The 24897-nt window shown below is 37.4% G+C and overlaps 1 protein-coding gene across 1 annotated transcript in view; it reads left to right on the top strand.

The window, feature by feature from the left end:
* The window catches only part of FGF14 (fibroblast growth factor 14), a 655504-nt gene that overhangs the window by 309604 nt on the left and 321003 nt on the right, over window positions 1-24897 (top strand). The window lies entirely within an intron of this gene.

The raw sequence follows: 24897 nt of genomic DNA, 5'->3' as shown, positions 1-24897 counted from the left end.
TTTTTCCTATAAATATATATTTATATTAAGTTTTACATGTACCATGTTGATTTTGAAATTCGCATAACAGAGGTAACGTATTTTTCTTACTTTTAACTCTTTAAAACTATCCTGAAGAATGACCTCAATTTGTACTAAATGTGATACCAAAAAAATGCAACATGAAAGTGGATATTTCCTGACATCAGAATCTAAGTGTTCATGTGTAATGTTCTTAAAATTAACCAAAGCAATAAATCTCCTTTGAAATTTCAACAAGCTTTTTAAATCACTTCTAAGCCCATATATGGAGCACATTGTCTTCAGACCTCTGGCAAAAAGAAAAAAAAAAGTGAGAACCAATATCTCTTTAGACCACTATTTCTTTGCACATGTTTCAAGAGCCCAAGAAATGATTTTTCAGTTGTTTCGGGGATTAGCTCAGTGTACTCTAATTAGGAATCTGTCTGAAGGCCATCCTTTCTGTCACTGGCCATCTCAAATTAAAGATGTTTTATTTTTACCCTGACTTCAGTTTTCACTCTGACTTCTGATAAGATGTAGTCAGTTTTCATTACCAAATGATGGCACAGCACAGTTTTATAGTTGGTGGTGCCTTAGTTATTTTCTAAGACCCATCTCAAATATCATTTCTTTTCTAAAATGATCACTCAGATGATATGATTCTTCAACATCCTTTGCTGTCTGGGTGACTGGGTAAATTAAATATCCTTTGCTCAAATAGCTAACACCAGAAAAAAAGAATGACTTCACTGTTTGATATACATTATTTGTAAAAGGCTCTTTCACATCAACTAAGTGAAGATGTCTAATGAATAGTTAAATATATTTGGATGCTTCATCAACACTCAAATGATATTTGAAGTCATTGATGTGAAAAAGACCATCCCGTGTAGATGGTGAGATGAGTGATCTCTGAGGAAGGACCTCGTACTACACTGCGTTTAAGGTGTTGCTGGATAGAATAAAGGGACAAATTAAAATATTAGTAAAATAAAAATAAAATAAAGGTCTGATTAGACTGAGAGTGTGGGTTTTTTTAGAAGATTTGGGAAATGCAGAAAAGCATGAACAATCACATGTAACCTCATGAACTAAAAATGATCACTATTAATTTTATGTATTTCCTTTGGTTTTAAAAAGTATATTTTAAAAAAAATGTATAATTATAACAATTATAGTTGGCTATTTTTTTTTTACTTGAATGAGGATGTCTCTAGAAATTCTTCAAATACATTATTGCCAGTGGCTGCATAATAGTTCAGCAAATGGTATGCCAGTTTTATTATTGGTGTGATCTATTAATTCTATTTTTCAGTGAATTCTCTTGCTTTCTAGGAAGTATATAGGCATGTCATCTGCAAACACATTTAATCATGTTTCATGTGTTACTGCATTACCTTTATCTTTAGATCAAAATAAAATACTGGTGATAGCAGACACTTTAATTTTGTTCATGATTTTAATAGTATTATGTTAAATGTTCTAGCATTAAAAATTACATTGTCAGCTTATGAAAGAAGTACTTGTTTCTAGTATAATGTTTAGATGTTATAAATAGGAACATATCGATATTATTTTCTTGATTTTGACATATTTTGTATCTATGTTAAAGTGAAATTGGTTTATAGCAGCATTTTCTAAACTGTGTCCTGCAGTCATTTATTCCACTGCTTTATAGATCATTAATAATATTCTGTGAATAAAGGCATTTTACAGGAAAGGAAGTTTGGAAGCAGTGATTTCCACACTCTTGGAGATTCATAATGCACATTATTTTATTATAGATTCAGAGTTTCTATAGTTCAACAATAATAAAAACCTTTAAAAGCAAATTTCCCAAACTCTTCTGAGCAGGGAACATATTTTTATTTGATGAGATGTTATTATATAAAAACTACTTTTTTGATCAAGATTTAGGAAATGCTGTTGGTGTTAAGCAATATTTTGGTCAGATTCTTGAGTGAAAATTATAACAATTTTGCATAAAAGTGAATAGCTTTCTACTTTATTAATATTTCCGGACAATTTATTTCTCATTGGGATTTTATTCTGTAATGGTTTGGAAGAATGCGTAACTTAAAGAAAAGCCTGGCAACGAAACAGTTTTTGTAAGTTGACTTGTTATATATACTATTTTACATCTCTTCTCTTCCGTCTTTCTACTCCTCGCATCAATTTGGGTAATTTAAATTTATCCCAAATTATTCATTTCATTCAAATGTTCCCAGTTATCTGCTTTTACTGTAATCATTTTGCAAACAGCTTCTGTGTATTTGGCAATGTTGCTTTTCTTCATTTTGATGTTATTTTTGTTTCTTTCTCATTTTTTTCTTGATTAGACTTACAAAAGGGCTTTTCTTGGTTGTGGTGTGGGACAGCTTTTAGGTCTACTTAGCAACTCTGTTAGTTTCTATTTAGTCATAGTTTTTGCTGTTATGTTTATTACTTATTTGCTCATTTTGTGGCTAGGCTTGTTTCGTTTTCTTCTTATACTTTTTTTTTTTTTTTTGCCTTTCTTCTAGCATATAGTTTAGTTAGAGTGTAGTTTCTCTGCTGCTTCTTATCAATTCTTATTTTATGCATAGATGCTTTTTGTTAGCTGTTATCCAGTTATCTACTGCTATGAACGTTACGTAGTGAAACAAAAATAATCATTTTTTATTGTAATGTCTCGCTGTTCTGGGAGTTGACTAGGCTGAGGTAAGTGTTCAGAAGGTTGCAGTCACATAGTGGTTGTGGCTAGAGTTCTCAAATGCCTCTTTCCTCCTAGGTGTGAAAGTTCATGCAGTATATTACGTGGGCAACAGTGGAGCTTTCAGCCCGACACCTGTGTGTGACTCTCACGTGGGCTGGTCTTTTTCACAGCACGGTGCCTCATTCCAAGATCAAGCATCCCAACAGAGAGAGGCAGGCAGAACTCTACAGCACTGCCTTTAGTGTTGTAGCACTGAAGGTCACAAAGTGTCATTTCTACTTTGTCCTATGGATCGGGCTGATGACAAAGGCCCACCAGGTTCTAGAACAGTATGTGGGATAGGAAATGCTGTTGTGGTCATTTTGGGAAAAGCAATCCTCCATAATAAGCATTTGATTGTTACTAGTTGTTTCAAAGATTTTCAGAGACATTGTTAAATACGCAATATTATTCATCTATAAAAGTGAATAAAACCCACAAATTTTTATCTTCTTTATGGAATATCAAAGATTTTTGCTGATTTTTTCCCATTTCTTCTTTTCGTTAATTTAATTTAAAGTGCTAAAAACTATCTTTTTTAAGAATTGAGGATTGCTCAAAAAATTGTGAGTGAGGCAGTCATTTCATAGCACCTTAAACATTTGCTTAGACTTATTTCTTTATATTTAGCCATTTTTAGTCCTTGATAACTTGATTTCTTTATTCTTCTTTTACTGAATTAATTTATTCTTATATTATTCTGACATAGATCATCCACTGGCTTATTAAGAAGAGTTGCTTAAGTACTGCATTTTCTAAGTCCTTGCAGGTTTTCGAACACTTGGCGCTGTTTTCTCTGCCCCATACCCTAACTTGGCTGTTTATGGAGGCTGGGAGCCGCAGTGTTTTCCCTTCAGAGACACATGCTTTGCCCTCTGCTCTTGGTGTGGTCTCAGTCAGAAGATGTTCTTTATTGGTTCTGGCATGTGAAATAGCTTTGTCATAATTTTCTGGAACATATACAGCTCTCAACACCAACTTTGGAAATTCTGTTGGTTACTTCATTGGACATTCAATGAGATTGAGATGCATACTTGTGGCCACATAGTCATCTTCACAAATCTCTATTTTTTTCTTAGTTAAGAGAGAAGAGATTCGTGGTGTCTTTAGCAATTCAATGCCATAAGAAGTGTGACTATTATAGATTAGAAAGCATTTAAGAGGCATGGCAACTAGAAACAATATGGGATTCTGCATTTGATTTGGACCCAGAAAAATCAGCAATAATGAAAACTTGGGGGCAAATTTGAATAGGACTAGATATTAGACGACATGAGAATTCATTGAAATGGAAATACGTTCATTCTTAATTGAAACACATTATAAAATCTATGTATTATATTATCTTATTTTGCAAAATAAGCATATTCATGTAGGTGTTTATCTATTGGAATGATACACTGAGAAGTAATAGTGACACTCTCTAAACGGAGAGGATACCATGGTTTTATTTTCTACCCTTTATATCTTTCTACTTTCTACAATGCACATATATAACCTTTTATAATAAAACATGAGTTTTATTTTTGATTTTTTTTTTCCTTTTTTTGTCTTTTTTCGTGACCAGCCGGTCTGCATGTGGGATCTGAACCCTCGGTGGGAGCGCTGCCGTGCTTCCCAAGCGGCGCACTATAGCAGTGTGCCACCGGGCCGGCCCAAGTTTTATTTTTTAAAAGAAAGAATTACACACTTTGTTAACTCCATGGGCTAATGTAAAACCCCTTGATGAAAAGTGAAGCGACTACTTTTCCTCAAGAGGGAAAAAGAACATGCAGATAAACATTTGGTTATTATCTGATAAGAAAATAAGTTGGGTTACTGAGAAAATCAATACAGTCGTTTTTTATGAGAGGGGAGTTGTGCTTAGATTTTATTTTCATGTTATTTAGTTTCCATATGTGTCAAGGAATATTTTAGAAAGCCAGGAAATTGTTAATAAAATAGTCCTTTTTTTCTGTATTGAACTAAAATCTTTGCTTATTTTAGTAGCAACCAAATTCACATAAGCAGGATCTATGTTGCGGTGGCTGCCGCTGTCAGGGAGCCTTGACTTCTCCGTAGCAATGTTTAATTATGCAGGCTCATGTTCTTTGTAACAAGTGCTAATGAAAATAACAAAAGCTTCACAGATTTCATGTCCATCTGCTGTGAACATGTTCTTGGCAAATTACATGTTCTGAGCTGGTGGCTGAGACACAACAATAATAAAGTAACGTGGTTGTCAGTGGAGGAGTTTCACAGCCTTCTACAAATTAACTCAAAAATATGCTTAGTGGTGAAAGACAGCAATCCCAAGGTTTAGCACATGGAGAAGGTAACGTACTTAAAGAGTGAACCCAAAGTCTAAGATATTGAACTCCACTAATCGAATTGGGAATATACTCGTTAAAATTGGTCAATTTAGGGCCGGCCCGGTGGCGCACTGGATAGTGCGCCGCTTGGGAAGCGCGGCGGCGCTCCCGTCCGAGGGTTCGGATCCCACATACAGACCGGCTCCCGCTCACTGGCTGAGCGAGGCGCGGGAGCAACACCGAGGCTTGCGATCCCGTTGCCGGTCCCCGGTCCGGTACGGGGGCAACACTGAGGGTTGCGATCCGTTGCTGGACACGAAAAAAAAAAAAAAAAAAAAAAAAAAAAAAAAAAAAAAAATTGGTCAATTTGTTCAATCATTTATCCTTTTATATATTAATTAATTAATTAATTCAAGAAAAAATTTTGCAGTAAGCACTAAATTATGCATTAAGAGCTTACTCTCTACCAAAAGAAATTTATGGCCACAGATAATTAAGATGCACTGTTCATGCTATAAATAGGTATTTACTTCACAAATATTTATTACATGCCTCCTGTGTTTCAGATACTGTACTGGTCGTTGATAATAGAGTGTTAAAAAATAGATAAAGTCTTTGCCGGACATGAAAAAAGACAAAAAGGAAAAAAAAAAAAAAGTCTCTTTTCTCATGCCAATTATATTCTAGTTGGGAGAGTCATATAATAAGTTAATAAATTCAAAATGATATTATTGATAAAAAAAATTGCTTCTTACAATTGTGGAGCCTGAGGTGGGAGTGCAAATGAAGACCTAAATGCCATACACTTAAAGAGCTAAAGTTATAAATCAGACTCACAAACTGTTGACTGAAATGTCTTCTGTCTTCTACATTGACAAATAGGCTTTTGCCATGACAAGATTTTTTTTCCTTTTCTAAAAAATATAATTTATTATACATATACGTGAGGCACAAAGTTGATTTTCAATAGTTGTGTACAATGAATGATGGTTAGATCAGGATAACTAGCTTATTCATCGTTACAATACGTAATCATTGTTTGTGTCCATTAACCAATTTCTCGTTAACCCCCTTCCCCTCCCCTTTTCTACCTCTAGTAACCATAGTTCTGTTCTCTCCTTCTAGAAGTTCAAAGTAATATTGTGATTGCTGTTTCTTCTTCTCTCTCTGTCTCTATTGTTTATTTATGGATTCAGCTCCCACTTATGAGTGAGAACATGCAGTATTCCTCTTTCTGCACCTGGGTTGTTTCAACTTAGAATAATTTTCTCCAGGCTCATCCATGTTGCTGAAAATGGCAGAATTTCATTCTTTTTTATAGCTGAGTAGTATTCCAATGTGTATATATACCACAATTTCCTTATCCAGTTGTCCATCAGTGGACATTTAGATTGGTTCTATCACCTGGCTGTTGTAAATAGAGCTGTGATAAACATGGGAGAGCAAGTAGCCCTTTGACATAATGATTTCCAATCCTCCGGATATATCTCCAGTAGTGGGATTGCTGGATCATATGGTAGTTCTATCTGTAGTTGTTTGAAGAACCTATATCTGTTCTCCATAATGGCTGTACTAATTTATGGTCCCACCATCAGTGCAGAAGCGTTCCCCTTCCTCCACATCCTTGTCAGTATTTTTTATTCTCTGCTTTTTTATAATAGCCTGTCTGACTCGGGTGAGGTGTTATCTTGAAGTAGGTTTGATTTGCACTTCTCTGATGATTAGTGATGCTCAGCATTTTTTCATATACCTGTTGGCCATTTGCGTGTTTATTCAGAAATGTTTATTCAGCTAATTTGCCCATTTTTTAATTGATTTTTTTTTTTTTACTGTTTAGATGTTTAAGTTCCTTGTATATTCTGGATATTAATTCCCCCTGTCAGATCTATAGTTGGCAGAGGCACCACTACCTAGTTCTAAGGGAGGCTTTGCTAGTGGGACAGGGTAAGAAGTTTAGGTTTTATTCTAAGTGGGATAAAAAGTCATTGGACAGTGAACAGGGATATGACATAATCTTAGTTGTGCCTTAAAAAGATCCCACTGACTGATGTGGCTGTATTCTTCATTTATTATCTTAAGGGGAGGGGGGTGTACAGGGTGATATCCAAGCAGAGGTATGGGAGTATCTCCCTTACATCACAAAATAGCTTTAGTTGGGAGTAATTTAAATGTATAGTCTACAAATTATGTCTATTATAAAAGGGGAGTAAAATTCTAGGAAAAAAAGTCTCTAAATATACTTATTTTTTTTAAATTTATTTTTGTAATAGGATATATCATACCAAAAAGGTGTGGTAAAAAGTTACAGCCTTCCAGTATTATGGTTCACTATTATTCCTCAAAATGTAATCGTACTTTTTAAATTACATTTTAGAAAGGAACTCAATATTCTTATACAAGTGACAACAGATTGGTTTTTCCTGCCTTATATTTAGCCCATTCTGTCTTGCCTTGTTCCCAAGGATGCTGCGAAAACCACAAATAAATGTCCATAACTATGGAGACATATGTATCAACCATTAAATAAATGTTGCCCATATACCTGCAGTCTAAAAATAATTTGAGCAGTGAAGTCTCCTTTGTTCATTTATTTAAAACTTATTGAGTTAGAACAATGTGTAAGTACTGTGTTAAATGTTAGGGATAAAATGTTAACCCCCTATTCTCATGGGAATTACGTTAGTCCAGTAAAAACAAAAGAAACAGAACATAAAGAAAATAGAACTGAAGTTCTATTTACTTTTGATATAATCATTTTAAAATCCCAACTCTGTAGATTACAGCTTCTAGGCCATTGTGCATATTGATTAACTTCCCTAGTTTTCCCTCCACAAAATAGATATGATTTATATCAACCCCAGGTTTCTGTGAGGATTAAATATGGATAAAGCATAGCGAAAGTGTCTGACACTTAGAAAGTGCTTTCTAAGCTCATTCTAAATCTTTCTTCTTCTTTTAAAAAATTTATTCATTTTTGATTGTGCCTATTTATGGGGCACAGAGTTGACTATCAGTATTTGTGTACAGTATGTGGTGATCATATCAATACTATTATCATGTTCATCATTATAAAACATAATTATTTTTTGTGTCCCTTACCCAGTTACTCCCTAACCCCCTTCTCTCTCCTGCTTTCCCACCTCTAGTAACTATAGGTCTGTTTTCTCCTTCTGAAAATTCAATGTTTCATTGTAGTCTTTTTCATTCATTCATTCAGTCTGTCTTTCTTTCTAAGCTCCAACTTAGAACTGCTTTTGCTACATCCCATGAGTTTTTATAAGTTGTGTTTCCATTTCTGTTTGTCTCAAGATTTTTTTAAATTCCCCTTTATGTTTTTTCTTTGACCCATTGTTCATTCAGGAGTATATTGCTTAATTTCCATGTATTTATGAATTTTCTGAATTTTCTCCTTTTATTGATTTATATTCCATACCATTATGGTCAGAAAAGATACCTGAAATGATTTCAATCTTCGTAAATTTGTTTTGATTTGTTTTGTTACTTACGATATGAACTATCCTGTAGAATGTTTCATGTGTGGTTGAGGAGAATATGTATTCTGCTGCTGTTGGATGGAATGTTGTGTGTGTCTGTTATGCCTGTTTGGTCTAACATATAGTTTAAGTTTTACTTTTCTTATTGATTTTCTCTATGGATGATCTGTCATTGCTGAAAGTGGGGTAGTGAAGTCCCCTACTATTATTTTATTGTAGACTTCTCTCCCTTATCTATTAATACTTGCTTTATATATTTAGATACTCTGATGTTGGTTGCATATATATTTATAATAGCTATATTTTCTTTATAAAGTGACTTATTTACCATTATATAATGACCTTCTTTGTCTCTTTTTACTGTGTTTTACTCAAAGTTTATTTTATCTGATATAAATATAGCTACCTTAATCTCTTTTGGTTTCCATTTGCAGGAAATATCTTTTTTTTTTATTCTTTCACTTTTAGTTTATGTGTGTCCTTAAAGGTGGAGGAACTTATAGGTAGTATATAGTGGAATCTTGTTTTTCTAAAAAACTCATACAGCCATTCTGTTTTTTTGATTGGAGAATTTAATATAGTTATGTTCAAGGTAATTATTAATATGTGAGGGCATACTGTTGCCATTTTGTTCATTGTTTCCTGTTTGTTTGTTTCTTTCCTTCTTTCTTGCTGTCTTCCTTAATGATTAGCTGATTTTTTTCTAGTGGCATGCTTTGATTCCTTACATTTTATCTTTTGTGTATCTACTATTGGTTTTTGCTTTGTGGTTACCATGAGGCTTTTATACAACATATTATAACAGGCTATTTTAAGCTGATAACAACTTAACTCTGATCACATAAAATAATTCAGCACTTTTACTCCATCCTTCCCCAACATTTTATGTTTTGATTTCACAATTTATGTCTTTTTTATTGTGTACATTTTAATAAATCATTGTAGATATTGTTTTTTGTAATAGTTTGTCTTTTAACCTTCATACTTAAATAAAAGTGATTAACATAACACTCTTACAGTCTTAGAATATTCTGAATTTGACTGTGTGTTTACTTTCACCAGTGAGTTTCATACAATCATATGCATCATTTTCTTTTAGCTGGAAGAACTCTCTTTAGCATATCTTGTAAGTTCTGGTGGTGATGAACTCCATCAGCTTTTGTTTACTTGGAAAAGTCTTTATCTCTCCTTCATTTTCAAAGTCAGCTTTGCTGAGTATTCTTAGTTGGAAATTTGTATTCCTTTAGCACTTTGAATATATCATCCCATTCTCTTTTGGTCTGTAGGATTTCTGCTGAGAAACTCGCTACTCCCTTATTGGAACTCCCTTATGTGTGATTTGCTCCTTTACTCTTGCTGCTTTCAGCATCCTCTCTTTGTCTTTGATTTTTGACAATTTGATTATAATATGTCTTTGTGCAGTTTTCTTTGGATTATATCTGCTGTAGGCTTTTGTCCTGTCTATACCTGGATATTTATCTTTTCCAAGATTTAGATAGTTTTCTGCTATTATTTCTTTAAGTAAACATCCCTTAAGTTTTTTTTTTTTTCATTCCTTTCTATTCTTTTTTTCTTGTTTCTTCTCTGTGTATTTGTAAATAACTGCTTTTCAAGTACCCAGATTTATTCTTCTGCTTGATCAATTCTGCTGTTTGATGATCTCTCTTGCAGTTTTTAAATTTTATTAATTGTACTTTTCAGCTCCAAAATTTCTGTTTAATTTTCTTTTTGTAATTTTAATTTCTCTGTTAAATTTGTTTTCTTTCTCATTGTTTTTTTCTGATTTTATTTAATTGTTTCTCTGTATATTCTGGAAGTTTGTTGAACTTTTGAAATTTTTATCAGGCAGCTCATATATCTCAATTTCTTTGGTGTCAGCTACCGGGAAATTATCGTGTTGTTTGGGTGGTGTTATGTTTGCTTGGTTTTTCATGTTTTTTGTTGACTTACATTGATGTCTGCACATTTGATGGCATGGTCAAGTCTTCCAGACTCTATGGGCTAGTTTTGCTGTGGAAGGATCCTCCCCTAATGTGTGTGTGTGCACACATGCATGCATGCATACTTGCTGGGTGGGATGCAGTGGTTCAGCACCAGTGAGGGTGAAGTGTGTAGTCTCTGTGCAGTTCTGTCAGCTGAGGTCAGTGTTGACAAAGTTTGTAGGGATCCTCAGCAGCCAACACTGTGGATGTCTGTAGTGGCTGTGAGAATTGCTGAGTCTGCTAAGGTCCTCTTGATCTCTTTTTCTCCCACTGGAAAAGTAGTTGCTGAGTGGCATCCTTCTTGGCACTGGGTCTGACTTGTGGGTTTACCTGCACTGGTGGTGGTGGCCTAATGGGTGATACCTATGGAGCTGAGGTCTAAAACAGGCACACATGGAGGAAGTATGACTATGAGATCTGGGATGGTAATGGCAATGGTTCCTAGGACACAGGCACCTCTACTGTTATGCTGATAACAGAATGTGAGGCATGGTTGCTTGTAACGCAGCTTGTACAGATGTGTGAAGAGTTAGAATGACAGATTTTCTATGACATCTGAGCCAGTGCCCATAGTGTGGTCACATGCGGTGAGGTTTAACTCCAGGGCCCAGAGTCTGAGCAAGTTGCTATGGTGATAGCCCCAGTGTCTGAGTTGTGGGTGGGCCCAATGCATCCATGAAGCTCAGGTCTGAAGTGTGAGTACATGCATAGTGGTCAAGACTCTGGGGTCAAGACAAGTGAGGGGTTGGGAGAGATGGCAACTCCTTTCCTGAAGCAGCTCAATAGTGACAGCTTCTTAGGCAGGGGAGAGGGGTATGCAGCCATGTCTCCCTCTCTGGGCTTCCCCAGTAGGAATAATTGTTGATTACCTCCATGGCAGTGCCTTCTGCACAGGAGGTCACTGGGAACCATGGTGGTTTCTACCATGTGGTTGATACTAATACTTCTGCCTTTCTTCTTTGCTCCTAGTGGTCTCCTGGTGTCTCAGGTATGCTGATCTCACCAGTGATCATTTCTATGTGGATTTTGTTGTTGTTCCAGTGTGTTGCTACAGATATTTTGCATAGGGTCTTGAGCCCTCTCTTGGTTATTTTGGTTTGTGAATAACTGTGTGTGTGTGTGTGTGTGTGTGTGTAAGTGTAGATGGATGTGTGTGTGTGTGTGTGTGTGTATGTGTTCTGTTTTTTTTTATTTATTTTATTTATTTTTGCAGGGATGAAGGCTGACATCTCCTACTCTGTTATCTTGGTGATGCCACTGATCTACATTGACTATTATGATAAGGGATAGATGGATTTATCAACTAATTTTATTTCTCAGTCCTCATGATTAGGCAGAACATCAATTTATTTCATTTCTAAGACAGATATGAGCACCTTGATCACAATCAGTTATTGAACATCTGTAGTCTGCTAGGTATAGGTATGATTTTTAAAAGTTCTACAATAATCTGTAAAAGTCAGTGGTTATGGTGGTTGAGGATATTACAACTATAAGGTATGACTCCAAAACTATGTAGTTTTTCCATTACTTATGAGAGCTTTGCTTAACCCCCCAAGGTAGTTTGATGTTTAAGATCCAGAAACCATTTAGTTTTACAAATTTATTAATCTCCTGACTTATAATGGCTCTGGATGCAAACGGAAGGATAAGCACAGCCCCAAATTTTCTCATTTATTTTCCTCTTAACAAATTTGAATCATCCACTCAGGCTTGAAAGGAAATAAACTACCTTGGACTTTGCCTTGCTATTTCCATATATTTTTATAGCTCCTTTAACTGGGAAAGAAAACACTAAGTCTCAGCAGCATGTTGCTGGAACAACTTCGTATTAGTTTGCTAGGAGGGCTGTCATAACAAAGTGTTACAAACTGGGTGGCTTAAACAACCAAAATCTATTGCCTCACAGTTCTGGAAGCTAAAAGTCTGAGATCAAGATGTCATCAGGGTTAGTTCCTTTTAAGCCTATGAAATAGAATATGTTCTATCCCTCTTCCTTATACTCTGGTGGTTTACTGTGGTTTGGAGACCCCTGTCCCCAATCTTGCCCTTCATGTTCACATAGCACTGTCTGTGTGTGCATGTGCATGTCTGTGTCTATATAGCCCCTTTTTATAAGGACACTAGTCATATTGCATTAGGGGCCCTTCCTCCTCCAACATCATCTCATCTTTATTTAACTAATTATGTCTGCAATGTCATGTATTCCCAAATAATGTAACATTCTAAGGTATTGGGGGTTGCAACTTCAACATGAATTTTGGGGGGACATAGTGCGAACCATAACACTCAGGCAAGCAAAAATTTACATTTAATGAGTTAGACTTTTTAGAAAAACTGTCTCCTAATTATGTTTTGCTTGGAACTGAACACATTATTAGAAGACTCAAATTATTAATCCCATCCAAAGTAGAAAGAAGGTTTCACAGTGACAGTGAGGCCCAATGACAGTGTATATGGTACAGACTGGGTGCTCTGATTGTCCTGGAACAATGATTTTACAGTCAATATGAAATTGGATTTTCAGATTCATTTATGTGGAGAAAGAGCACATTTACTGATTCATTAAACTTGAGAACGTGGCAGTAAAGAAAAGGGTATTGAATTGTACAAGTCAAAGTTTGTGTCTTCTATTAAAAAATTATGTATGGCCTGTAAGGATTTTCTGGTATGTTGAGATTCATGTGTTCTCCAATTTATATTGGTTGTATTTTTCTTCTAAAATTTTCCTTCCTGTGGTTGACCAGAGTTTCTTTGACTATTGATATTTACATTGTTTCCTCAAGACACACAAGTTTATGTCTTTTATTTTGCATCATAATTTTTTGCCCTTTCTTTGAATCTAACTTGTTTCTCACATCAGCATCGGAAAGACAGCAATATCGATGACTGTTGTTTTAGGGAAGGAAGTTATTCAGATTTAAATAATTAGTGTGGCAGTATCCGAGGAATTAGAGTTGGAATTCAGAATAACGAACAGGTAAAACCTGCTTTTCCTTCATAGTCAGTGAAGCAAAGACCAAATAAGTAACACTATGAGTGTGCCTGAGTGAGGCAACCTCAGTTCTGGAACTGGACACAAGCTGTGGCTACTATGAGTTTTTAAAGGCCAGCAATGCCACTCACCCCTGGCAGTGTCTTTCCATTGGATGATTTAGCCAAATAACGTAGGTCTGTCCATTTTCACACAGATACAGCTTCATTGTCTCCAGCTAACAGCTACCTGGTATAAGGTATTGTCCAGGCAGGATGAGTTGTGGAAAGTACATTCTGGATTCATAATCAGGAGACTTTCATAAGAGTCATAAGTGACTGACAATGGGCAAGTCACCAAACCTCTAAACCTTAAGTGACTCAACTCTAATATGGGGATTATAAGTTGTCTCCCAGTGTTGTTGTGAGCAAAAACACAGGAAGCCAAAGTGAAAGATATAACCAAAAAAGCGATAGTTACCATATACTAACTCATGAGAGCTGTTCTATTAGTGTTCTTTACATTAATAAAGCTAGAAAATATTTCCTGAAAATATGCATTAATTTTTCCCTGTCATTATGGACAAACTTTAATATTAATAACGTTTATGTGTGGGTGCTGCTAAACACAATCCAATTGTCTTTATTTATAATGGTATTGTATTGATACATCTTTTTTATATTAATAACTTTAGTGTGAGTATCTTCCCAGAGATCAGCTCCCAGAAAGTGACTACAGAGAGGTTTAGGAAGGAGTTCAGGGGTGGGTACCTGGTCAGGATCTCCTGATTGGGGCAAGGATGAAAGACTTCTCTCTTCTTGTTGATTGCATGGAGGTTAAAGCGGTAAATCCTGGCATCAACAGAGATCATGGGTGGGAAAGGAGAAGACTCTGTGATAACTTGGTGATGACTAATGATCAGTCTTGTGAGGATGCAATTGAGAGGAGCCTTGCCATTCAGTTTTTCTTGCCATTACCCACTGTGGTTGTCAGACTCTGGAACCTTCTACATAAATGACGTTCTTAATGCTGCAGTACCTCCAAGAAGTTGCCAGGCAGGCCATCCAAGAAGTCAAGGAGCAAAGCTTTTCAACTCAATTAAGGTGCTCAAATCATGTAGTTTATTTGCTCCACTTAAAACATACAACAAGAATCAATGGAAAAGAGATGTATATACAATTACTGATCAGATACAGTTAGTGGTTTTTCCTTTTCAATGAACGCTACGTACAATGAAATGTGTTCTATATCCTCACTATCCTGCCCCTCCATAATACCTTTTATTCTTTTCTAGCTTGTTAAGGAATCTTCACGATAGGTGTCACAGTTGCTGCATAGAAACCAACAAGAAAATAAGTTTGCCGATGGTTTCCTTATATGGGAATAGAATCCTTCTATCCCAGCTTGTGCCATTTTTCATATTTTCCTCACTCATTACGAAATTCTAAAAGCTTCATGTTGGTGGAAGAGATCAAGCATTCCTGTTTCAGGCATCCTGTGAGAATGAAAATGTCTGTGTGGATTTATATACATTTAGGTCTCTGGTTACAGCCTTTCTTTCAATCAATTTTGCCTTGAATCATTCCTAAAGACGTTCACTTAGCTGATGTTGTGACATTCTCAGTCTACCTATGTGCTTGCTCAGCTGCTTCATTGGAATTGTCTGAAACAATTTTTGGAACTTCATCCTCCAGTGTATATTTTAACTACCTAAATCAAACACCAAAATCATTAGATTAGTAAAAGCCAACAGATAATCTCATACCCTGAGGACAGCTTAATTGACAAGGATGAGGAAAGTCAGTGAGGCTATGGCCACATTTTTTTGTCCTTGTTGCTGTGCTGTGCTTGTACAAGCATGATGAAATGAAGACACCCCTATCTGCAGGCCTTTGTAGGGAGTCAGAATACATCAGCAGCATCTCTTCAACAGATCTGGAATATTTTGCTGCACATTTTTCTTCAATATTTTCATTAAGCTGAAAATGATTTGCATGTATGTGGTCAAATAATGTGCTTGGGATTTGGTGTGGGAAGTTGTAGGGAACTAGCGATGTATTTCTCTCCTATTCTTGGAAGGTGGACGGTAATTTACGATGACACTCTCTAAAAGTGCCTTCTGCAACAATTAAATAGCTTTGAGGGATCATGGGTGTAGAAATAAGTAATATAATGGTCACTTTAAGGAATTGCCTTTTAAACTGGATTTAACTCAGTGCTTCAGAGCTTTATGTGCCACTTGGAAGTTACAAAAAATTTTGTGCATATGCATTTTTTTTAAAGGAAGAGGAGTTTTTGCTTTTATTCCTTTCTCAATAGGATCAGCGATCTAAAAAACAATTGCCACTCTCAGATGAACATGTAGCATGAGTTTTTATAAACTACTATTAATTATTTACAAATTTCCTACTTCCAAAAAATAGGGAGTTAATATAATTTATTTAATAAAAGCAACTTCCATATTTCAATCTTCTTTCACAGTTAGGGGGTGAAGCAAAAAGAAGAGAATCAGTTATCTTTTCTGGATAATTAGCAATTAGGGCAGAGTCTGCCAGGAGGAGGAGGGTACCTGTGAGAGTGGAGAATCCAATTAGAAAGAGCCTCAACTGCAGCTCCCTGTGGAGTCAGGAGGTGTCGGCTGCCAGTCAGCAGCCATCCTGATTTTGATCCAAAGTGAGACTCAATAGGGAAGGCGCAATTGTTCGAGAGGTATCCCCTGTGCAAATAGAAGGTTTCAAATCAATCGGCACAGCTGGCTGGAGCCACTCTGCCCTGGATGGTGGCCTTCACATTACAGTGTCATTTCTGTGCAATTTCAGTCATTCTGTGCATCCCAGAGTCAAACATTAACAGAACATGAGCACTGTGAATCAGAGATCCTTCTGATTGCTGTACTTGTGTGAAGACGTGCAGCAGCGGTGACAATAGTCTAGCATCTAGGCTGCACTGACATTCCCACTCCATGTCAGCAAGCCTGTCTGGAGGGTCAGAGATAATCTGAAGTGAGACCCAAAGAGATTAAATGTCTTGCCCGAGATCAGCAAATGAAATAGTAGAACAGCTGGAAGGCAAAGCCAGTTTCCTAGTTTCTAATCAAGTTTCATGTTCCTCATGTGGCTCACTCTGCGGGTAGGGTATGTGCTTTTATCCTGCTTTGCAATCTCTCACTTAAGAAGTTTCTCAGTTTCCATGTGCCCAATGACTTTTTTTTAAAAGAAAAGATTCTCCCCCAAACTTGTTTTAGAGTTATAAAGCTTTCCTCTTCAACCCTACAGTATGATTCATTTAGGAGAAAAATTAGCTATTTCAACACACTATCAAGCATTCAAAACAAACAAACAAACAAACAAAAACCACAAAAGACGCTGTTGCAAAGTGCCTGGCATAGAGCAGGCATGTGGAATGGATGAAACCTGTTGTTTGCCAGTTCTTCAATAATTGTTATTTAATGAAGCCAGGTCATAGCAATTGGAAGAATAAGTCATCCGGATGGTTATGGTACCTCAAAATGCAATTTACATTAAAGAAAAGTCCTAAAAAGAGCAAAGGCCACTAAAATCTAAGGGTGACCTTGGGCAATTCATTTTACTTATCTGGATTGCATTTTCATTTTATAAAGGAAAAAGTAAATATCAAACCTATTTTCTCACAAGGTTGTTGTAAGGATCACATGTGTATGAATGGATAATGTAGATTATAAGAGCCATATAAGTATAAAGCATTCATTATTTCTTTTTATTATCAACATTCAGCTATTTTCAAGAATGCAAAGATAAATAAGGTCCAGACTCTGCTGTCCAGAAGCTCATGTTTTCCCCCTGTTCCTTTCTTCTCTCTGGTAATTCATACTCTTCAGTATAATAGTTGTCTTTCAGGGAAACATTTGGCACAAATGTCTGCAGACATTTTTGGTTGTGACAACTGGAGGTGTGCTACTGGTATCTGATGTTGCTGAACATACAGTAATACGCAAAACAGCCCCCCACAACAAAAAATCATCCAGCCCAAAATGTCAATAGTTCTGAGCGTGAGATGCCCTGCTTTTTGAATAAAATTTTAGAAGTGTCTCTTGACACACAGGAAATATTAGCTCTCTACTTTTGATATTCTCCTAGGAACATACAAGCATGTATTAGCCTCACATGACTAATATTATGAGTTTATCTCTCCATTGACTGCAGCTCTGTAAGGGCAGGGAAATTGTCCTATTTTTCGTTGTTTATCATGGAAAACAGTATTTATTCATTTATTCATTCATTTCAGACTTTTCCTTCTTGAGCATTTACTATACGCCAGCCTCTCTTCTAGGTTCTGGTGATAGATCACTGAATAGAAACAACAAAAATCTTTGTCTTCTTAGAATTTACATTTCAGTGGGTGGAGAATACTTATTATAAAGTGTGCCTCAGAATTAATATTAAATGCAAGAATAGAAAAGTTCACAGAGGAACAATAATTATGACTTTCTAAATTCACTGAGTTAGAAAGCAATGACTACCAAGTGACAGAGGTGAGTACGTTGCACTAATTCTTTGGTAATGAGGTTAGTACACACGTCACAGCTTAGCATCTTGCATGAAGTGCCTGTATTACTAAGTGATACTGTATTTTCATCAGTATCTCTTGTCAGCTATGACTCAGATGCAAACCACCTCGTTGTGATTCTTTACTCATCATCTGGGCTCCTACTGTGTGCTAGGTAGCAGGTAAACCAGAACTCGTATGAAGCAATTGATGCTGTCTTTTAGAAATATTGTATGCAAAAGGAAATGACTAGTGAAGAGAAATTTTCTCTACTTTGGGTGTGTTCATTTTTACCATTCTTTTTTTTGTGTTGGTTATTGGGGTGAGTTTCCTAGTTGAGTTTTAGCTGGCCTGTCAGGGTTAAGATGTGCATCTTCAAGTAAGAGGACTTTAGAAGAAATGTGAAGGAAATGAGAGGTTTCACTATGGATGCTGACGAAAGGTGAGGTCATCACGCACAGAGCTAGAGACTGAAAGAAATTTCACTTCGGTGAGTGGTTCCTAGGGGGCACAGTGACCACCTAATGGAGGTCTGAACACTTGCAGAGGAAAGCAGAAAAGCACTTCTCTGGCCTTCATCAGGATTAAAGACTTCCCCACCGCCACCCCAGATTTCTTTTGAAGTGGGAGACTGTCCTGCACACTGAAAAATGAATTGCTCTGCATACTCTTTCAAATTTCCTGTTACCATCACAGTGGGGTAAACACTTATTAACAAAATCTAACCCTTTTTAAAAAAACATATAAAACCACAGTAATTTTAACAAAATTTGCCATATGCAAAAATTTTCAGCAACACCTACCATGTAAAGCAGAAGATGGTCATTACTATTTTTGTTGAGAACTTTACCAAGAGTTCACCATTTTGGAAAATCTTATCACAAATAGCAACACAAATAAAACATATATATGTGTGTGTGTGTGTGTGTGTGTGTATATATATATATATATATATATATATCAGCTTGAATTTTTAACTGTCATAGTCACAATGATTCTCCAAACAAATTAGAAGTCTTTAATTTCACTCCCAATCTTCTGAAGTCAGTTCTATCAATTTAGGACATATAGCTTAAGAGGTATTTGACTATTTAGTGTTTCTTCTGGTATAGTCATACTTGATCACTTACATATGGAGATGCATGTTCTTTCACTTTAAATAATAATCATTTCATTGTTCCTTTATATTATAGTTAGGGCATTATATTAAATGTTTTAAAAATTATGTGTGAGGGAAAGTTATATGAATTTTATTGCAGATTGGCAAACAAATGCAATATTTGTTTTTATAAGGAGGTACTAGAGCTGCTAGATTAGGAACCGCAGACTCATGCGTTGTGGTTAAGTAAACATCATCTCTGCTCAGCAAGTGCACCAGTCTGTGGCTGGGTAAGGGATATTTTATTACCAAGGAAGGGCAAATACGGTGGCTGGTCGTAAATCTTTATGAGGAGCCAGACTCCTCGTAGCCCTTATGAAGCGAGTCAGAATGTAGATTAATAAAATGAAGAGTCACTGAATCCTACAGTCATAGCAGACAAGAACTGTGATGATTTTCCCAGGTACACCTGGACTGATTGCCCAGAAAGAAGAGGAAGTAACCAATATGCATGCTGTAGCTTTTCATTTATATGCCTTGGCCAAGATTCAAGAATTTTCAGAGCTTTAACAAACTGAAGCAGAATCAGGAAATTAACACACTGACAGCCAACAAATATTTATTCAACATTTACCATGTGTAATATATGCTACAAAGTTTTTCCAATATTTCACTGTATTTTTGTGACACCAATGGGACATCGTTTTTATTAAATACATCTTACAGATGTTTAAGTCAGAGCTCAAAGACATAAAGTGACATCAGATTCTTTATCACTCATTCTGTAACAACTACCATTGTGGAAATGCTAAGTTTTCTGGAATTTTTGACATCATACCTGTCAGTTTGTCAAACATTTCATCAGTACCCTCTATGCAAAGGTACGATATACCTGGAAATGTGAGAAGTACAAAGACAAGTGGGCTTATTTGCTGTGCCCACAACTATTAAAATGAGATAGTGAGGAAGGAAGACTTGATGATGGAAACCACAGGATGGAATATAAAAAGCTCAACATCACAGAGAAGACAACATGCCAGGAAGCAAAGGAGCAAGAGAGAAAGTTTTAGGGTAAGAAGAGAGTTCATAGAGAAGATCACAATCTCAAAGGGACTTCAAGAACGGATAGGATTTTGACAAGATTGAGGCAGCAAATTCACAGGTGAAATTTTCAGAGAAGCCAGCAGTTTGGTTTGACTTTGGAAGCCCTGGAATGCTAGGCATGCCAGAAGAGAAAGGGAGTCACTGAGAGAGGTTCACCAATGAAAGCTAACGACCATCGAAGCAGCATATATATAATTGTAGTAAGAGAATCCCAGAGTCCGTGTGGAGGATGCATATCCCTGGTTGGGAAACCACCAAAAGGAGCAAAACCTAAAAAACACCTCATTCTCTTTCCAGAGGGTAAGAGACTGTTATGGGTTGACTTATGTCTCCTAAAATGTTATATTGAAGTCCTAACCTCCACTACCTATAACGTGATCTTATCTGGAAACTGTGTTTTTTTTTTTTGTTTTTTTTTTCCCTTTTTTTTTTCCTTTTTTTTTTTGTCTTTTTTCGTGACCGGCCATGGATCGCAACCCTCAGTGTCGTGCCCGTACCGGACCGGGACCGGCTACGGGATCGCAACCCTCGGTGTTGCTCCTGCACCTCGCTCAGCCAGTGAGCAGCCGGTCTGTATGTGGGATCCGAACCCTTGGCGGGAGCGCCGCCGTGCTTCCCAAGCGGGGCACTGTAGCAGTGCGCCACCGGGCCGGCCCTGGAAACTGTGTTTTGCAGATGTGATTGAGTTAAGATGAAATCATTAGGGTGGGCCCTAATCCAGCATGCCTGGTGTCTGTATAAGAAGAGGGACATTTGACACAGAAGCATGAGAACACCAGGTGAGGACAGGGGCGAAGACTGGAGTTAGGCTGCACAAGCCAAGGCACATCAATGATCGCCAACAGCCACCTGCAGCTAGGAGGGAGGCACAGGAAAGGTTCTCCCTTGAAAACGCCAGAACCAACCAGCTGACACCTTAACTTTGGCCCTCTAACCTCCAGAACTGTGTGACAGTAAATTTCTCTTGTTCTAAGCCACCCCGTTTGTGGTGCTTTGTCACAGGAGCCTTAGGAAACCCGGACAACAATGGCGAGCTTTTCCTCCTCCCAGTCCTCCCCGGTTGAGATTCACTGCAGTGAGTCAACTTATTTCCCCCCTGTCTTGTGAAAAGAAAAGAAAGTTATCTTGAAACAGGAGAACTAAAGAGAAAATATGAGTGGCTCAGAAAGGTTCCCTTCAGTTAATGAGAGGGTAACCAAACCAGAGTGAAAATATTGCAATGTGCGGGTGAGAGGAGGGACTTTGAATCTCTCGGGCTTGAATTCAAGTTCCAGCTTTGCTTCTTTACCATGCAAAGGACCTACCTATGCCATTTATCTGAGTCTCAGTTCTCCCCTCTGTTAAAAAATGGAGATAACAGGACCTACATCAAGTTGCTGCTGCAAGAATGTAATACCACACAGCCCTTCACGTAGCACATACCCAGCAACTGGCATCTCACAGTGCCTCGGTAGCTGTATACTAGCCGAAGTAGTATTTATGAGACAGGAAAGTTTTTCCTGGAAACTCAGGTCAAAGCAAAAATACAATTCGGGTTGGTTTGAAAAAGTCTCAATAGGAGAGTGAAGCATAACCTGCTAGGAACTGCCCCGGCTCCCATCCTTCTCTCTCCTCAACCTGTGGCAGCTCATTGCCCTTCTGGCCTTGGCAGGGGCACACATGAGCTCCTGGAGTCTCCATTGTTCCTTCAGTGTCTTCTGCAGAGTTCTAGGCTGGACTGATCTAGACACGCGCTGCTCTCTTTTCCTGGATTCACTGTACCTGTGACTGCTTTCTCGTGTCTGGTCGAATTCTCAGTCGTCTCTTTATCTGGTGCCCATCTTCCTCCCAGATGCTTCTTCCCATCTGCCACGCTTTGATACGTAGATGATCAATCCCATATTGCATATATAAAAGAATGCTTTTCATGGAGAATTTGAATACAATTTTTATAATGACCAATTCTTGCACATGACTTATGATGGTTTTTTTTTTTTTTTTTTGATTTGTTGAAATGTAATTGACTGTACATATCTCTGGAATACAACATTCTATCTGTGTACAATACGTGATGCTCAAATCAGGATGATTAGTATATTCACCGTTACATAATGTGATCATTTTTTTTGTGGCCCTTTACTGGATTCTTTGACCTCCCTCTCTTGGTGAGTCCTACAACTCACTAGCCCAGATGTGAATTCACCTGCCTCAGCTTCATGCACAGAAACTCCAGGTGAAGCCCAACTCGGAGAGGCTTGGCTTTATGCCCTAAAACAGCTCCTCATTTGGGTGTATTTTTCCAACTGTGGAGTGGCAGTTGAGGGACAAATGGTTCCTTATATGGAGTTGTTTATCAGAAGCTGGAGAGAGTTCTGATAAAACTAGTCTTCTGGGCAAAATAAGTGTTTCTGGTCTGTTCCTCTACCTGTGGTGAGATTCCCCTAACTTAGGTTGGGACTGATGGAGTTTGGATGTGTTGTCCCCTCCAATACTCATTTGGAAATTTGATCCCCAGTGTGGCAGTGTTGGAAACTGATTGAGTCATGGGGGCAGATCCCTCATGAATGGATTAATGCTGTCCCTGGGGGAAGGGGGATTAATGAGTGAGTTCTTGTTCTGTTAGTTCCCTCGAGAGCTTGTTGTTTAAAAGACCCTGGCACCTTCTCTCTCTCTCTTGCTTCCTCTCGCCATGTGATCTGCTTGTACCCACTGTAGAAGCAGCCTGAGGCCTGTGCCAGATGCAGCTGTCCTGGAATCGTAAGCCAAATAAACCTCTGTTCTTTATAAATTACCCAGTCTCAGCTAATTCTGTTATAGCAACACAAAGGGACTAAACCAGGGAACATGTCTTTAATTTTATGAGTAACACTGGTGCAGGGGGTGGGGGTAGTTACCTCTCTAAGTTTTCCTTCTCATTTGCTTACTACATTCAGGGAATTTTGGCTACATCTTAAGGAAGCTTTTCTATGGCCCAAGAAAGGCTCTTCTAGGGAAGGTGAAACAGAATGGTGTCCATTTATAGAAAGGTGGAAAAGTTTGTCAACCTCAGATTCTCTATAGGTTCTGCCTTTGGGCTTAAAAACTCAGTGCTTGTGTACATACCCTCCAAGCGATAACAGTAGGTCTGAAGTGCAGAAGCCACCTCTAGCATCACATTGATGAGATAATTGTAGCTGTCATGATGGCTCCGACTCCTCAGAGAGAAAAGGGGGAAGGATCTAGAGGTGGGGGCCAGTCATTCACCACACATGCTGAGCCTTCTTGACTCGGTGCTCCCTGCTTAATAAACTCTGACTTCTCTACAGAGAGGCGATCACTAAGGGTGACACCCATTACTTGGCTCATTTATCCACTTTTGCCAGGTTTCATGTATATCACTGATCCTTGAACTTTTGGGAACTTCAGAATCACCTGGAAGTTTTGTTAAAAGACAGATTGCTGGCTCTACCCGCAGAGTTCCTGATTCAAGAGGTGTCTTAGTCTGACTGGGTTTCTATAGTGAAATACCTTAGACTGGGTAATTTATTAACAACAGAAATTTATTGCCCACATTTCTGGAGACTGGGAAGTCCAAGATTAAGGCACCAGCAGATTAGGTGTCTGGTGATGGTGCGTTTCACATATATGGTGCCTTCTATGTGTCCTTACATGGTGGAAGGAGCTAGCTCACTCTCTGCTGCTTCTAGTGTAAGGGCACTAATCCCATTAACGAGGGCAGACCTCTCATGACCTAATCACCTCCCAAAGACTCCACTTTCTAATATCATCACCTCGGTGATGAGGTTTTAGATATGAATTTGGAGGGAACACAAACAGACCACAGCTGGAGGCCTGGTGTAGGGCCGAAAATTTGCATTCTGACATGTTCCCAGGTGATGTCGACACTGCTGGTCTTGTGCTCACAGTTTGAGAAGGACAACTATTTAGACAATCCTTCTTTGTTTGTTTTTCTAATGCTATAAATGCCAGGGTGAAAGAGTTCACAACTAATTCACATGGACATTCTATGAAAAATACATCATATTGATGGAAAGAGAAATGATTTGCAAATCCAAAGCTAGACATTACAAATCAGACTTCTGCTAATGTAATATTTCTTTGAAAGTCACTTCATTTCTTAAAAATAATTATTAATAAAATGTTGATATAATAACATGTATATTTCATTTAATCATTTGGAGATATAATATTAAAAATTAAAAATTTTACACTGAATTAAAATATGTTGCCTTTGTTTTATAAATGACAAGGGAAGACCTATGGATCTGCCTTTCAGTCACACCTATGCAGGGGTAGAAAACAAATACATGTGCCAGACACAGTCAACTAAAGATTAATAGGACAAAATATAATTTGAAAAAGGAAGAAGTCACTTGCATGTCTGGGAACATCCCAACCACCTACTCAATAAATTTGTTGACCTCAAGTTATTCATGATGAATGAAATGGAGAATTATGGAATAATCAGGAATCAAGGAAATTAGAGGTAGAAAAATAGCTAATATCGTTTTCCTCACTGGTAAATGTCCTTCCTATTGATTTCTAGAGCTTTGCTTGCCCTAGGAGTGACCGGGGCTTCAGGCAATCTGCTCTACTTTCATATGGGTAATTCTGGAGAAGAGCAATTTAATAACTTCTCAAAGTGATTGTGCTTAATAACATATAGTCAAAAACAAATGGTTACATGGAATGATATGATTCCTTTTCCATTTT

Source organism: Galeopterus variegatus, unplaced genomic scaffold, assembly GCF_000696425.1.
Source record: "Galeopterus variegatus unplaced genomic scaffold, G_variegatus-3.0.2 Scaffold8, whole genome shotgun sequence".
Lineage (NCBI taxonomy): Eukaryota > Metazoa > Chordata > Mammalia > Dermoptera > Cynocephalidae > Galeopterus > Galeopterus variegatus.
This window is presented reverse-complemented; position numbering and strand designations above follow the sequence as displayed.